The sequence below is a fragment of the Piliocolobus tephrosceles genome, unplaced genomic scaffold (assembly GCF_002776525.5).
Source record: "Piliocolobus tephrosceles isolate RC106 unplaced genomic scaffold, ASM277652v3 unscaffolded_32253, whole genome shotgun sequence".
Taxonomy (NCBI): domain Eukaryota; kingdom Metazoa; phylum Chordata; class Mammalia; order Primates; family Cercopithecidae; genus Piliocolobus; species Piliocolobus tephrosceles.
Window position 1 is genome coordinate 11,087 of NW_022315703.1, and position 8,122 is coordinate 19,208.

Genomic DNA, 8,122 nt, shown 5'->3' on the forward strand with positions numbered 1-8,122 from the left:
GGTAAGAAACCCACTTCATCCATGGTGGACTATGATTTGATAGCTGTTGGATTTGGTTAGATAGTATTTTGTTTAGGATTTTTGCATCTATATTCATCAGGGGTATAGATCTGTAGTTTTCCTGTTTTATTAGGTCCTACCCTCATTTTGGTTTTAGGGTGACACTGGCTTCATAGAATAATTTAGGAAGGATTCCCTCTTTCTCCTGTGGATTATTGTAATAGTCATGGTTCTCCAGAGGGACAGAACTAATGGAATATATATATGAGTTTATTAAGTATTACCTCACATGATCACGAGTCCCACAATAGGCTGTCTGCAGGCTGAGGAACAAGGAGAGCCAGTCCAAGTTCCAAAACCAAAGAACCTGGAGTCCGACGTTCAAGGGCAGGAAGCATCCAGCACAAGAGAAAGATGTAGGCTGGGAGACTAAGCCAGTCTCTCTTTTCACATTTTTCTGTCTACTTGTATTCTAGCCATGCGGGCAACTGATTCGATTGTACACACCCAGATTAAGGGCGGGTCTGCCTTTCCCAGCCCATTGAGTCAAATGTTAATCTCTTTTGGCAACAGCCTCACAGACACACCCAGGATCAATACTTTGTATCCTTCAATCCAGTCAAGTTGACACTCTATATTAACCATCATGATTAGTGTCATAGACTTGGTACCAATTCTTTCAATGTCTGATAGAATTCAAATGTGAGTCTGTCTGGTCCTGGACTTTTTTTGATTGGCTTTTTAAATTATCATTTCAATCTTGCTGCTTTTTATTGGTCTGCTCAGAGTTTCTATATCCTCCTGGTTTGATCTAGGAGGGTTGTATATATTTAGAAATCCGTCCATCTCTTCTAGGTTTTATAGTTTGTTTGCATAGAGGTGTTCATAGTAACCTTATATAATCTTTTGTATTTCTGTTGTATCAGTGGTAAAATCTGTTTCATTTCTATTTGAGTTTTTGTGGATCTTCGTTCTTCTTTTCTTGGTTAATCTCATTAATGGTCTATTAATTTTATCTATCTCTTCAAAGAATCTATTTTTGTTTTATTTATTTTTTGTATTGTTTTTGTTTCAATTTTAGTTTGTTCTGCTGTGATATTGTTATTTCTTTTTTTCTGTTGGGTTTGGGTTTGCATTGTTCTTGATTCTCCAGTTCCATGAGGTGTGACCTTAAATTGTCTATTTGTGCTCTTTCAGACATGTTCATGTATGTTATTTCATGCTAAACTTTTCTGTAAGCACTTCCTTTGCTGTATCCTGGAGGTTTTGATAGGTTGTATCAAGATTTAGTACAATTACAACCTTACTATTGACCAAAAACTTTTTAATTCTTAAGAGTGTGACCTCATTGAATCCTGACAACAGCTTAATGATTGCTGTTCATGCAGTAGGCCCTGGTTAGAGAAGGAGTGCTTGTGGCCTGGAGGTAGGATTCTGCAATTTATTGAATAAAAACACTGGAGGTCAAATTTGAATTCAGTAAAACAATGACAAAGAATTAGTATGTGTGTCTCCCACACGATATTTTTCATTTGAAATACAAACTTACCTGGGTGCCCTGTAGTTTATCTGCCAACTTCTCACACGGTTCAAATCCTGGAAGAGACAGAACTGGGGCTGGCCTTCTCTTCCTGATGCCAGGTCTGTGAGCTGAACCTCAAAGACAGAATTTCTCTTAACACAGCTACCCTCACGTAAGCACCAGTTAGCAGTAAATACACAGTGTGTGATTCCCGATCAATAATGCCTACTCACTTCCCTCATTCTTCTTTCTGTTATTCTTCAAGTGTGCAGACTCTGGACCTCCCCAGGGGTTGCTACAGCCACAGTTCTGGATGAGGGACCTCATAAGTCTTTCAAAACCAGATGCAAGGGTGCTCCTTGGTCCCCACACAGCGGGGCTTAAGCCAGGGGTAAATAAATAACATGTAAGAGACAGAAGGGCTCAGCCTGGCTCTCCTTCTGTCCAGTGAGAGACCAAACTCTAGGATCCTTTTGATGCTGAAGGTGGATGGGCTGAGAGCAGGGGGAGACCCACCTTGAGAACCCAGAGCTTCCAGGACTGGACTTGGTAGTCTGAAAAGAGGCCACAATCTTGAATGGGGAAGAAGCAGACATCTCTGGGCACAGGCCTGCATTTATGGTGGCTTCCGCTTCACCAAACTGGGCTCCCTGCTCTGATGTCTATCAGAGAATCCCCTTCAATGAGACCAAGATCCAAGGACTTTACTAAAAATAGCAGCATGGACCAGACAGATATGTCATGGCACAGGAATTCTGTGCAGAGTAATAAGTACAAATGCAGCTTAACAAGGGCCCTCACAGTCCTTTGGAGCAGAAGAAAATAGACAAAGGTAGAGAGAAACTGAAGGGGTCAGTTGGTCTGCTACTGGGGCAGCACTGTGTGCTGTAGGCTTGTCCTTGAGGGGTCTACAGATAAGAACAACTGGGAAACCATCCTGCTGTCACCCTGTATCATCTGCTCACTGCTCACTGGGCTCAACTGCTGTGTCCTCACAGGGAACCAGATTCAGCCAACCTGGCCTTCTCCACCCCACCTGGGAAATGTATTCCAGTGACTGTTTGGACTGAGGTTCTATGAAGGGCCTGGCAGACAAGAAGAGGGGCTGATTTGAATGAAGAAACCATTGTACACCCTTTCCTTTCATCTAAAACCCATTAATGGAAACTCTGGAGCATCCATAGAAGTCTAACTGGGCTCCTAAATTTGGGAGTTATGAAGGTTTCATTCCTGATCAATCTACAGGGAGAGGAGCCGTTGGCAGCAGGTGGTCAGAGTGAGGGAGAAACTGGCTTCCTTGAGAGACTTATCAACACAGGCACCAACTCTGGGGAAAATGGGGTCACTTGCTATAACAGTCACCCCAAACTACTCAAAGGAGCCCAAGCCTAGTCCCCTTGAGCTTCTGATTCTGGTCCATGCTTCTGTTTTCCCTGAACTCCTTGCCCATGTCTGAGTCCAGGGTAGCAGGGATAGCTCCCTCCCAGTCAACATCTATAGAGAAGTCTACATCTACAGCTACTATGGCTTGCAGCAGGGTCCACAGGTACACCCATGAGGGCCTCTTTTGCTCCCCAGTCCCCTCACATAGGTGACCACTACTGTGGGTCTGGCGGACTGGCCACCTGGCCCCTGGAGAACACAAGGTATTTATTCCTCTCTAACAACAGGCATATAGTTTAGGGGGTATGAGTGGGTGTGGAGCAGAGTTGTTCTTCCAGATGCAAAGCAGTAAGACTGTGGCTACAGAAAATCATTTCACAAAACTCCACACCCTTTCATGGTAAAAACACTCAACAAACTATGAACAGAAGGAAACTACGTCAACATAGTAAAGGCCATCTATGAAAATCCCACAACTAACATCATATGCAATCTGAAAGACCAAGGATATGCTTTTGCAATATCTATCAGCAACAAAGCAACAATGCACATTTTCACCACTTCTATTCAAGACAGTATTGGATGACCTAGCCAGAGCAATTAGGCAAGAGAAATAAATAAACAGAATAAAAATTAGAAATAAAAAGTAAAATTATCTCTGTTTTCATTTGACTTAATGTCTATGTAGAATACCCTTAAAAGTCACACACACACACACACACACACACACACACACACACTTTGTCAGAATGATTAAATGTATTCGGTAATGTTTTAGAATAAAAAAAATTACCATGTAAAAACATATCATGGCTGGGCATGGTGACTCATGCCTATAGTCCCAGAATTTTGAGAGGCTGAGATGGGAGGATAGATTGAGGTCAAGAGTTCAAGAACATCTTGGGCAACAAAGCAAAACCCTGTTTCTACAGAGAGAGAGAGAGAGAAAGTAAGGAAAGGAGAAAGGAGAAAGAGACAGATAGAGAGGGGGGAAAGAGAAAGAAAGAAAAGAAAAGACAGAAAAAGAGAAAGAAAGAAAGAAAAGGAAAGAAAAAAAGAAAAAAAATTAAATCTCTTACATTTCAATACTTACGCAAACAGGAAACAACCCAAAACAAAATTAGGACCCACACCCATTAGGATGGCTTTACCAAAATAATAGAAAATAACAAGTTCTAGCAAAGATGTATAGAAATTGTAACTGTTATGCATTGCTGGAGGGACCATAAAATGATGCATCCACTGTGGCGGCCTGGATGACAGTTCCTCAGAAAACTAAAGACAGAATTACCATTTTATCAGAATTTTCACCTCTGGGCATGTGCCTCAAAGAATTGAAAGCAGGATCTCAAAGAAAATTGCACACCCTTGTTCATAGCAGCATCATTCACAATAGCTAAAAGGTGGAGGCAGCCCAAGTGTCATCTATTGGATACACAAGATATAGTATATACACACAGGGGAATATTATTCAGCCTTAAACAGAAAGCTCTGACCCATGCGATGGCATGGATGAACCCTAAAGACATGATGCCGGCAGAAATAAGCTGGTTTCAGAAGGACAGAAGTTGTTTGCTTGGCCTTATATGGGGTATCTAGTGTAGTGAAATCCATAGAGACAAGAAGTGGAATGATGTTTTCCAGGTATGAAGTTTTGGTTTGGGAAGATGAAAAATTCCTGGAGATGAATGATGGTACTGTGGTTGTACAACAATATTACTTAATGACACTGAAGCATATGCTTGAAAGTGGTTAAAATAATGTATTTTGTGTTTGAATAATTTACCACAGTCAAAAGGAAAAGATTAATATTTGAAGCAGTTTCTCTACTTCCAAGAGCAATAAAAGTATAGAGGACTAGGAGAGTGTGTCTGAGTATCCAGGACACCCTTCCTTCTGTGCAAGCCCCACAGCACCCTAACAGACAAATAGAGTTGAAGGTGCCTCATTGCAGGTGACACAAAATAACATGAGAAAGTCTGGAAGTGGCCATGATGGTAGCGGTGGGTGCCTGACCCAGTCCAGGAGCAGCTGCTAGTGCAACAAGGACCAAAGAAGGGGAGATGAAGCTGCCAGCAGTGGTAGCAGCCTCTCAAGCTGGAGAGGGGCATCTGCTATCCTATGAAAACGGTTCATAGTTGATATATCTGGCAAAGATATGTCATCCTGTCTACCTTTCATGACCAACTACAGTTTTCGTTGCAATGTACGTCATGATAGTGGCATATTTCATCCAGAAGCAAGCAAACATGAAGGAAATGTCCCTTAGTGCTTTGGTCAACCTGGCATGGCAGTCCCCAACACAAGATGAATATTATACCATTTCTTGATAAATACTGGGAGTGCATGATGACCATTCAGACACCTGGGAAAATGACTAGGCTTAATAACATTGTTAATGAGGAAAGAAGGAGATTTATTCTTGGTAAAGGAGCACCTGGATCCAGGACGTAAAGACCTGAAAGAAGATTGCCCAAGATGTGGACTTTTGGATCAGGACCTTGGTAACACTGATCCTATTTATGAACAACCAAAAGCAAAGCAGTGCCTTGTCTGTGAGTAGGAATCTGAATGGGGGAACTGAACAGGAAGCAACAGAAAAGAGGAAGAGGAGCTCACTGCAAACAACAGGATGAGATCTCAAAGACTACTAAAAAGGCCCAGAGTGACCCTTTGTTTTCTGCTCAGAGCCTTGTCCCTTACACCTTTTAAAACACCCACTTAACAAAGATGGCTACTGATATATTCTAACTGAGCCTGATCCACACACCCTTGGTTCTCAGAAGGTTGAAGACTGCTAGGCAGGAGAACTTATTCCTGAAGACCTCCACAGTGACTGCTTCTATGAACAGGTTTTATTAGCCTAACATGATTGAGCTCCCCAGGTAAAGATGTCCAATGACCAGCTGGCTGTCTGCAGTTGGGAAGAACGGCTACTCTATGATGCAGGCCTCTCATGGAGTATGGGAGTATGGAAAGGGATGTGGTAATTGAAATCACCAAGGATGAGTTGTCACCAGACACCACTGCCAATGGGATTGGTTTCAGCCGTAAGGTAACCATCAATCTCCCTTAGGTTATGATAAATTTAGCTATTCTTGGCAGAGCAAAAAGGAACCAAGTTCCACCAGTCCACAGACAAACATTACTCTTCTAGCTATGGACGAGGACAGGTCCTGGGATTTTATATTAATCTTCCTGCAAACACAGAGACAGCCAACTTACTGTCAGATACTTACAAAGATAAGACTTTGAAAAGTTCAAGAATTATTTGTGTTTTGAGAAAAAAGATTTTTTGGCTAAAGCACAGAAGAGCCTAAAACAGATTCTGCACAGTAAAATAATAATTTATAAAAATGATGTCAATTAAGATCTTGTTTAAAAAGATATTTTTGAGGGGGTTGGTTTCTAGCCGTCTCCCGGGAAAACAACTGCATGGTTTGCATTAACTTTGGACTGTCCTGCAAGTGTCCTTCAAATGATCTCACTTACTCCCCTATTGGTGACATGGGCTGGGATGCTGTGGAGCACACGCTGGCTGATGTCTTGTATCTCCTGGAGACAGAAGTGGATGGGAGGCACAGTCCTCCATGGGAACCCTGAATAGTTCCCTCTTTCTTCTCAAATATGGATTTCTGGGGAATAATACAAGATGGCTTTTGTTGTTGTTTTTGAACTGTCTCAAATGTTCTCTCAAAGATTCTACAGAACATAGCCTATGCACTTAGCAAGTTAAAAGGCTGAATAAGACTGTGAGAGATGCCCTGCTCATCATCATCCTTCTTCCACTTCCACTTCCTGCTCTTATATTCTGTGCCATCAGCCAACAGCTACTGATCCCAAGATCTTGTAATCACTCTGGACTGCATACCTTGCCACCTGGAACTTTTTATCTTACTGTATTTTCTAAGGAGTGAATAATCTTGTCCAAATAACTAACATATTTAAAGACATTTCCGTCTGTGGATGCTGATTTCATGCTATCTGTTTTCCAAGGAAGTGGTGAACACGTTTCTGAGAACACCTGAAATCAATGACTGTCCCTTCCAAACCAGAAAGTGATGTCCTTTTGGTGCGGGTTTGGTTTTGTTATTAATTTTAAAACATACCTTTGAAGACTTAGATCTCTGAAACTACTAGATTTCTAGAAGTGTAATTGTGAAAGAAGTTTGCTTGCGTCATTAACAAAATGAAAAACTCTTCCTAAATAAAATTTGTTTTGAAGGTAAAGAAAAAGAATAATGTGAGATTGGAACCTGGGAGGTCTGAAGATTCCCAAGAGCACTCTCAATTCTGAAGCTGATTGTAAGATAAGGGCTCCCAACAGCCCTTCGCTTCTTATGAATCCCTGGAAGGACTCACATAACTCACTGAAAACTGTGACATTCATTAATATGATTTTTCTACAGTGAAATAATACAGATTAAAATAATTCAAGGGAAGAGGCACATGAGCAGAGTTCGGGAGAATTCCAAGCACAAACATCCAGTTGTCCTCTCCCAGTGGAGTAATAGACAATGCTGCATTCTGCTGGCAACAATGTGTGATTCTATATAGGAAGGATTGCCAACCAGCAAAGCTCACCCAGGCTTGGTGTCCAGAAAATTTTTGAGTGATGGAGTGGGTGAGAGTGGGGTTGTTATGTAGACCTCGATGATCATCCTCATGGCTCACTTGAGTTTCCACTGAATTGACAATGAAACTCCAAGCTTCTTCCATCTTTGGTCATTTTCTTTTTAAAAATTCTCTAAAGTAAATTATTTAAAAAATTCTCACTTAAACGAGCTGTTTATCCAATATGAGGCTCCACACAAATAGTTTCAAAAATCAGTAGGTCATTAAAACAATTATTTAGTCCTTCAAACCATTCGGATAATAATGAACACCACGTAGCACTAAAATCGAATTACAGTCATGGGGGCAGGATTTCAGCAACAGCAAGAGAAAGTAGTGCAAATAGGAATGAGCAAAGAATAGACAAGTAATGGGTGTGAATTGGCCTTGGAAATATTGTGGTGATGTCCAGAGATAAAAATTAATTTGTTAAACAAGTGAAAAACTACGCATTCTCAGTCCAGGAAAGCCACCAGGGGGCGGTCTGGGTCTCTTGGATTGTAAGAAGCTCAAGAGGGTCAAACTGAATGAACCCTGCACAGTTGCTCACTGACTGATGTAAATGTGAGAGCAGCTGCTTCCTCCCACAGGGCAAATCCACAG

The 8,122-nt window shown here is 41.5% G+C and overlaps 1 pseudogene; it reads left to right on the plus strand.

Moving 5' to 3' along the window:
- The first annotated feature begins 3,884 nt into the window (after positions 1-3,884).
- LOC111529236 lies at positions 3,885-6,909 on the plus strand (annotated as a pseudogene).
- The last annotated feature ends 1,213 nt before the right edge of the window (positions 6,910-8,122 follow it).